The sequence below is a fragment of the Lithobates pipiens genome, unplaced genomic scaffold (genome assembly GCF_037356315.1).
Source record: "Lithobates pipiens isolate NorthernLeopardFrog02 unplaced genomic scaffold, aLitPip1_a1.2 Scaffold_19, whole genome shotgun sequence".
In the NCBI taxonomy this organism is placed as follows: Eukaryota; Metazoa; Chordata; class Amphibia; order Anura; family Ranidae; genus Lithobates; species Lithobates pipiens.
Window position 1 is genome coordinate 88,333,863 of NW_027507764.1, and position 8,704 is coordinate 88,342,566.

At 46.1% G+C, this 8,704-nt stretch overlaps 1 pseudogene; it reads left to right on the forward strand.

Moving 5' to 3' along the window:
* The first annotated feature begins 5,491 nt into the window (after positions 1-5,491).
* On the forward strand, positions 5,492-5,576 carry LOC143999731 (U2 spliceosomal RNA; annotated as a pseudogene).
* Positions 5,577-8,704: the final 3,128 nt, after the last annotated feature.

The window sequence follows — 8,704 nt, forward strand, 5'->3', positions numbered from 1 at the left end:
GCAAAGGCTATCCAATCACTTGCAAGGAAAATCAAAAAAATGCATTTTTGCTTGCACAAGTTTGGATAATGGAAGTCAGCAGAGCTTCTGCTCATTTACTAAGCTCTGAAGCAAGTCTATTTGCTTTCAGTAAATCAACCTCTATGTGCAGTGACCTTTTTTTCCCCACTGGATAAACGCAAGTCACTGTTATTGCAGCTAGAAGACAAGAGGGGTTATTTACTAAATGCAAATCCACTTTGCACTACAAGTGCACCTGAAATTGCACTTGGAAGTGTACTTGGAAGTGCAGTCGCTGTAGATCTGAGGGGGACATGCAAGGAAAATAAAAACAGAATTTTAGCTTGCACATGATTGGATAATAAAATCAGCAGAGCTTCTCCGTATTTCAGATCTACCCCTCAGATTTACAGCGACTGCACTTCCAAGTGCACTTGCAGTACAAAGTGGATTTGCCTTTCGTAAATAACCCCCGTAGTATTGATCCAGTTGGCACCACATTTCACCTCACAGGAGTGTATCGCATGGCTGTGCAGAGACATAGATATATTGGGGGTTATTTACTAAAGCAAAATCCACTTTGCACTGAAAGTGCACTTGGAAGTAAAGTCGCTGTAGATCCGAGGGGGGCATGCAAGGAAAATAAAAAACAGCATTTTAGCTTGCACGTGATTGGATGATAAAATCAGTAGAGCTTCCACTCATTTCAGATCTACCCCTTAGATTTAGAGCGACTGCACATCCAAGTGCACTTGCAGTGCAAAGCGGATTTGCCTTTCGTAAATAACCCATTGTCACTATGTGACAGTTCAAATGTGACACTTCAAGTTAAACCCCCCCCCCCCTCAAAAAGTAAGCAGTGAGATGTACTGAAACACATAGCAGCGCTCCCTGCCAGAGCTGGCTTTGGCGCTAGCCTGCGCAGGATAATGCTGCGTTTTACCATGCAGGATAGTGTCAGCCTAGCCTATGGCCGGCCATATATGGTTCAAATCTTGGCCAGTTCAGCAGAAACCATCCGATTAGAAGCGTTAATGCATACCTCCCAACATTTTGAGATGGGAATAAGGGACACCTACTAGCAAATGTATGTAGGCATAGGACATGCCCCCTGCCACACCCCCTTAAAGGAAAATAAACCAAGAAAAAAGGTTCATTAAATCTACAAAGGCTTTTTTTACCACTACTATTCCTTTATAGTGGTTTTTAAAATTTACAAATGCCATTTAGAATTTGGATGAAAAGTTTTGCACTGGGAAACACGTTCTGAAAGATAAAAAGTGCATTTTATATACAACTATATGGATCAGACCAAAATGAGGGACCAATAAGGGTGGAAGAGGGACATTGCTTCAAATCAGGGACAGTCCCTCGAAATCAGGGACAGTTGGAAGCTATGGTTAATGGGCAGGCTTAATTACCAAGTTGATCGATCGATCAACTTGGGTACAACCAGCCTGCCACATTCGCTTGTGATTATCGCAAGCGGCTGCTACAGCTGCTAGCTATAATCACTGTCTTCTCCTGGCAGGGACGGCTTCCCCCCACCCGAAGAAGACAATGGCTCAGCAGGAGGGATTCCCCTGTCAGCATTGTCTGTGTTGATGGGGGAATCGTGCAAATTTCTTTCCTGCAACCTGTGGTTGCAGGAAAGAAATTTGCCCCATGTATGGCCAAGCTAAAAGTATTCCTCAAAACAAAAGAAAATAGCATAGTTTCCACTTCACCCCGGGCTGTCTGTATCGGGCCATCTGTTGTAGAACAGACCTCTGGAGGAAGGCAGTAGCAGTGTAACATAATGGTGAATTACAGCACTAGACTCTGACTGTTTTATGATGTCTAAAATTGCAAACAGACATAAATAAACAAGTTTAAAAATACCTTCCCTTTGAAACACATTTATAAACGAAATGGAGGGGAGGGAGGAAAAAAAAAAAAAAAAATCATTTTTGGAAAACACAAGCAGCATTATTCTTAATGAAACCCAGCGTTTAACTGTGCATTAAAGGAACATTCTGTGTAATAGTATCCTATAATTAACCAAGGCATAAAACCTACTGCATTGTGTCAGTCCATAAGCATCCATCTTGTTATCTCGGCGGAGTTCAGCTCCAGCCCCGTACCATGGAATATCTCACACTGCCTGTCCACCAAGGGAAAACATTCACTCCATTTACATCATTTTTTTTCATGCTATGGAAAAATAAACAAGCCTGGCTTTCATATATATAAACTCTCTAGATGAACGATTAAATTGCAGAGTCACGTCAAGTCATCTAGGATACGCATTTCATTTATTGTCTTTATAATGTTGGTATAAGTGAATTGTTTATTCAAAAGAAAAACTGAAAATGTATATAAAAAACACGTTTGTGGTATTTTTTGCACTAAAGCTAAAGATTATTCTGCTTTGATTTTGCATTAATTCTTTCCTCGCTCCCATCCTCATAAACATACAAATAGAATTTTAAAATAATACCTTTCTGTTTTCATTGCACACCTCACCGAGCCAGGGGCGATAAGACTGGGGAGAGAGATAGATTATTATTATTATTCAGGATTTATATAGCGCCAGCAATTCACGCAGCGCTTTACAATATGATGCTGGATGTTCTCTAGCCAGGAAATGGCTCCCGATACCAATCTGCCCAGGGAGGAGGGAAACGGCAGAGAGAGCCGCTGCTCTCATGCACATCGCTGGATCTGATCAGGCTCATGTAGGTACAATGGGGGCTAGGGGGAGTTTTGCAGCACAGAAGGTTTTTCACCTTAACCTCCCTGGCGGTATGATTAGTTCTGGTTTTAGGTGCTGAAAGCGGTACAATTATTTTGCATGGAAATTTAGTCCTGTAATTCTTAGGAATAACTCTCTTAAATCTGTTCAAACCAGAGTCTAGCAGACATCCCGGGTATGATAAAGTTTATAATATAATAATAATAAAAATTATTCAATAATGTAATCAAATCCTAAAACACTGAAAAGGGGACACTTTTTGGTTGCTATGGACAATCTCCAAATTTCAGGCAGAAATAACAGTATTAATAATATAAAAGTGAATGCAGGGCACTGCACAGACCACTAGGGACAAAGGGGGTGTGTATTTTTTTATACAGTACTGTAATCTGTAAGATTGCAGTACTGTGTGTGTTTTGTGTACTTTTACTTTTTTGAATTTAGCACCGATCTCCGCTGTGAATCAAGCGAAGGACAGCTCGCTCACACAGCGCGGAGAACATCGCTGGATCCAGGGGACAAGGTAAGTAACTTCTCCCTGTGTCCTCCCTGTATCCAGCGATGCGATCCCGAGTCTGGCTCGGAGTTACCGCTTGTGGAACTAAAATCCCAACTCGAGCCAGACTCGGGATTACCGCTAGGGAGGTTAATGCATAGAACTTGTGCTTCAAGTGCTCTGCAAGTGTACAACTGCCAGTGAAAATGTGCAGCAAGTTAACAAGACTTACAATTCTACACTACCACAAATTTGTGGCAAGTTATCCTTGCTATCTAGGATACACTGCTACATAGGGGGCAATAGATGGTCCAGTCGGGCCCACCTAAAAATCTGACAAGCGGACCAGGGGCGTATCATGAAATGAGTGTGTCCGTGTGTAAGATAAAAAGTGGGCCCTAGGTATAGAAGAAAAAAAAAAGTGGTAAAAAAATGGGCGTGGCTTAAATTGGGCTAAATGTTGGGTGTGGCTAAATGGGGTGTGGTTTAATAGAGTCTGAGATGACTTACATAGTGCAGAATGTAGTAATGTTAAATAGGGAATGTAGAGTTCGGAGTGTATGGTGGTGGGTAGTATGTGCAGGAGAGGAGTGTGGTGTGTTTGGTGGGGGGGTAGTATGTGCAGGAGAGGAGTGTGGTGTGTTTGGTGGGGGGGTAGTATGTGCAGGAGAGGAGTGGGGTGTGTTTGGTGGGGGGTAGTATGTGCAGGAGAGGAGTGGGGTGTGTTTGGTGGGGGGTAGTATGTGCAGGAGAGGAGTGAGGTGTGTTTGGTGGGGGGTAGTATGTGCAGGAGAGGAGTGGGGTGTGTTTAGTGGGGAGGTAGTATGTGCAGGAGAGGAGTGGGGTGTGTTTGGTGGGGGAGGGTAGTATGTGCAGGAGAGGAGTGGGGTGTGTTTGGTGGGGGGGGGGGTAGTATGTGCAGGAGAGGAGTGGGGTGTGTTTGGTGGGGGTTAGAATGTGCAGGAGAGGAGTGGGGTGTGTTTGGTGGGGGGGGGTAGTATGTGCAGGAGAGGAGTGGGGTGTGTTTGGTGGGGGTTAGAATGTGCAGGAGAGGAGTGGGGTGTGTTTGGTGGGGGGGGGGGGGGTTAGTATGTGCAAGAGAGGAGTGGGGTGTGTTTGGTGGGGGGATAGTATGTGCAGGAGAGGAGTGGGGTGTGTTTGGTGGGGGGGTTAGTATGTGCAGGAGAGGAGTGGGGTGTGTTTGGTGGGGGGTAGTATGTGCAGGAGAGGAGTGGGGTGTGTTTGGTGGGGGGGATAGTATGTGCAGGAGAGGAGTGGGGTGTGTTTGGTGGGGGGATAGTATGTGCAGGAGAGGAGTGGGTGTGTTTGGTGGGGGGTAGTATGTGCAGGAGAGGAGTGGGTGTGTTTGGTGGGGGGGTAGTATGTGGAGGAGAGGAGTGGGTGTGTTTGGTGGGGGGGGGTAGTATGTGCAGGAGAGGAGTGGGTGTGTTTGGTGGGGGGTAGTATGTGCAGAAGAGGAGTGCAGTGGCAATGTATCCATTAAGGGCGCACAGGTGCCACGCCCCCTGTCACGCCACCCCCTCTATGAATAATGGATAAATGAATGCATTGCATGAACCTATCCATTGCTGCAGCTGCCACCCCCTATTCAAGCGTCTGGCCCTTTTTCGGACACAACGCACCTGAATTACAGCGGCGGGGGTGTTTTTTTGAAGCACCTGATTAGAGCCATAGGCTCTAATAGGTTTCAAAAAGGTGGACTCAGAGCACAGAGCATTGCGTTCACAGTCCACCCAGATGTGTTAGAAAAGCAAATTAATATTTGCTTTTCTAACACTGAACCGCCTCTCTGCCAATCAGGGAGCACAGGTCTAATACCTGTCGTGGATATTCCTCTGTACTGTTGCTTTAATAAGTGCCCGTTCAGCATAATGCCTGTTCAGCATAATGGTATAATACATGCTCATATAACCCATGCCTCCCATTTTCCCAAGTAAACAGCCATAATCACCATCTCAGCTCCATCATTCCTCCATCTGCCTGCAGGGAAGAGGCTCTCAGCTTTTTATTCACACACAAACAGGATGTGACCTCACAGGATCTGACTTTATACAACAACTAATGAATAAAAGGGGAGTCGTATGGGCGTGTCTGGGTGGGGGCAGCATGTAAGAGCTGCATCCCCCTGTCTCTGTAAGCTATCCTCAGCATGATCAGAGGAAACCTGAGATCATGAACACTTCTCCCGACCACAACTATTCAAAGACTCCTGTTTGATAGGCACAAGTGGCTGCATTTGCATCACTTCTCGGCCTTTTGGCTAAGATCAAGTGTAGTATCTGTTCTTATCAGTTACCAATAGGTGGCGCTTGCTTCCGTCCCTGTTCTACGGCGAGGTGGAGCAGGGGTGGCGGTTGCTATGCAAAGCCTGTTGGTGTAAAGGTGACCCGGAGCGGTTCGTAGCCGAAAGGGAAGCCTTCTGATGGGGGCAGAGAACCACTGGTCGGCGCCAGGGGAGGGGACCCTGGCAGACCGGCTTGGATTGTGGCAGCTTTAGCCCCAGTCAGTTTTTCGGGAGGGAACGCTTAGCTCTCCTGTTCCAGCAGGGGGGCGGCCTGTACCTTTCGAATATAATTAGGTTGGAGTGATGGGAGTGAGGGTTTGACCTGATGGCAAAGGGTCTCACCAAGCTCCTGGATCTCCATGCCTTTCTGGCTGTGGTGGGGGCTGTCGTGGTCTGGGCTGGGCTGTCGGGATGCTTTTGTTGAAAAGCCCATGGTGATGTGCCCCTGGAGTGGCAGTCCAGGGGTGCCTTAAGCCCCGTACACACGAGCGGACTTTTCAACATCCAAAGTCCGATGGACTGATTCCGTCAGACTATTCGATCGTGTGTGGGCTGCAACGGACTTTTGATTCGCAAAAGTCTGATGGACTTTAGAAAATGGAACATGCTTCAAATTTTTCCGACGGAACTCCGCCGGACCCGGTCCCTTCGAAAAATTTGCTTGTGTGTATGCTATTCCGACGGACTAAAACCGACGCTAGGGCAGCTATTGGCTACTGGCTATGAACTTCCTTATTCGAATCCAGTCGTACGTCATCACGTTCGAATCCGTCGGAGTTTAGTGTGATTGTGTGTGGCCAAGTCCGCTCAGCCGAAAAGTCCGTCAGAACTCTGTCGGAACTCTGGCAGAACTCCGACGGAACTCCTTCGGAAGTCTGTCGGACATAAGTCCTCTCGTGTGTACGGGGCTTTATACTCACTGTGCTACGCACTTTGATATTCGGCACCTAGGTTACGTCACCAGATACACGCTTTTTTACACCTGCCTCTAGGGCCCGGCCTTTTGGCTAGGACCAGAGGAATTTTTGATTCCTGGCCGGAGGGCCGGTCATTGTATTGCACAATGGCCACTTTTCACTCTCCTCTTCACTATCCCTTTCCTCACTTTTTATTTATTTTATTTGTTTTGTGTGAGTCACGTTTGTCACTTCACGTTTTGATTAGTAGGGTGTCGGTCCTCGGACCAATCCTGAACGTCTTGAGGGAGAGCAGACATAGGCCTTCTGGCTTGGTCCAATCTCCATTGGGGGGGCCTACCTTCGTGGAAGCCCCCATAGTACCAAGTACCTAGGAGGTTCTGTTTCGGCAGTCCTCCCGGGGAAAGGAGGTCTCCCGGTTTTGTCTGGGAGACCACTTGTTGAGTCTGGTACCTCAGTCCCTGTCTGGAGCCTAACGGCCCGGGGGATCAGGGTATGGTCCTTCTTTTGGAGGACATCAGGCACCCGTCTGCACTTTTTAGTGTGTCACTCTTTATGTGTGTGCACTTTTTTTATGCACCGGGTGGAAGTTTTTTGGGTGTGTTTTGCACGCCATGGGCTTTAAAAAACAAAAAACAAAAAAACAAGTGGCTGCATTTGATTGCACAGTGGCTGAATATGATGCACACATATACAGCTGTCTCTCCCGCCACACCAATCATCTCTGGCTGTGAACCAAGGGACAATCATCCACGTGTGCAAGGTAGGTCACAGAGGCCCCCCTCCCCTCGGAGGCCTGTGTGAAGTGAACACCCTGCACCCATGGATGATACGCCACTGAAGTGGACCCGATTAGTCTGCCTGTGTGAAAGGGCCCTTAAGGTGAAAAACCTTTAGGCTTTAGAACCGCTTCAAGTGATTAAGAAGCTCACAGTGTGCAGGGCAATCAGAGTAAGCAGTTTTAGTATAGGAAAGAAGCCAATATAACCGTACAAGATTGAAGGTAAGACTGGAGTTCAATAATAATTCAACCAGTACTTGAATTTAACTTGATATCACCCTCTTACAATCTCCTTTACAGCTGCATTGGAATAGGGAGGAGCACAACTGACAGCCAATAAGGTGTGCTAAATTGGAATTTGCTGGACTTTCACTGTCCAATCAGGAGGCTGGATTCAGAAAGAGGACACCATTATATCCATTCAGCATCTATACGTGTAGCAGAGAAAGTGTTGTCGCCTGATTGACTGTGCCGTGTTGTAGGGCTATGTAAGGGCCCTTTCACACAGGCAAACCAATAGGGTCTGCTTGTCAGTTTTTTAGACGGACCGGATTGGAACATCTATTGTCCTCTACAGAGCGGCAGATGTCAATGGACATGTGTTCGTTGATACCCGTCGACATCCGATCCGGTCTGTTAAAAACAGATGGTTGCGGGATCCGTTTTCCATTCATCTGACGAATCGGATGACAGTCAGATAGAAATGGACAGGTGGTCTGTTTCCATTGAACCACCCATAGAGGAAAGCAGGCTGTGTCCGTGTCCACTCTGTATACGTAGAGCAGACATGGACCTGTCATCTCCCTGACAGTGGACAGATTCCCCACTGAGCAGGGGGATCCTCTGGCAAGGTCGGCCTGTCTGAAAGGGACTAAAATCTCATCACTGAATGGACATATAAATCCTGTTTGCCTGGAGTAATAACCACTCTATTTATTATGAAGATAATTATGTTCTCTATGCTGAAAGATTGTATGCATCCTAAATTGTATTTATTTTTACCAAGTTTTACGTTTTTTTTTAAAAATAGTTATCCTATCAAGTTATTTTAGGACTGGTCACTTGACCAAGAGCTGGGTGGAAAATTGCCAGCTGAACAGTGTGCATCCAATCGGTGTCTGCATCCAATCGGTGTCTGCATCCAATCAGTAACAGTGGATGCCGGCAGTCATAATACAATACCCAGCAGTGGGTGATTCATGCTGTTTAGTGTGGATGGGGGAATATATGGGTTCCTGTTGTTCAGCCCAACAGACTGAACATGTAAAAGATATTTACATGTATATCTAGCTTAAAGCGGAGCTATCTCAATCAATAGTAGCTCTTATTAATCCTTATACTACTAGTCTTAGTAGATATATAAGAAAGTACATTTAATTTACTTGTTTTAAACCTTTTTTTTACATTTCTTCAATTGTTTGCTGGTTTCTGGCCTTACCCAAAATGATGTCAAGCATCCCAGAATACATCC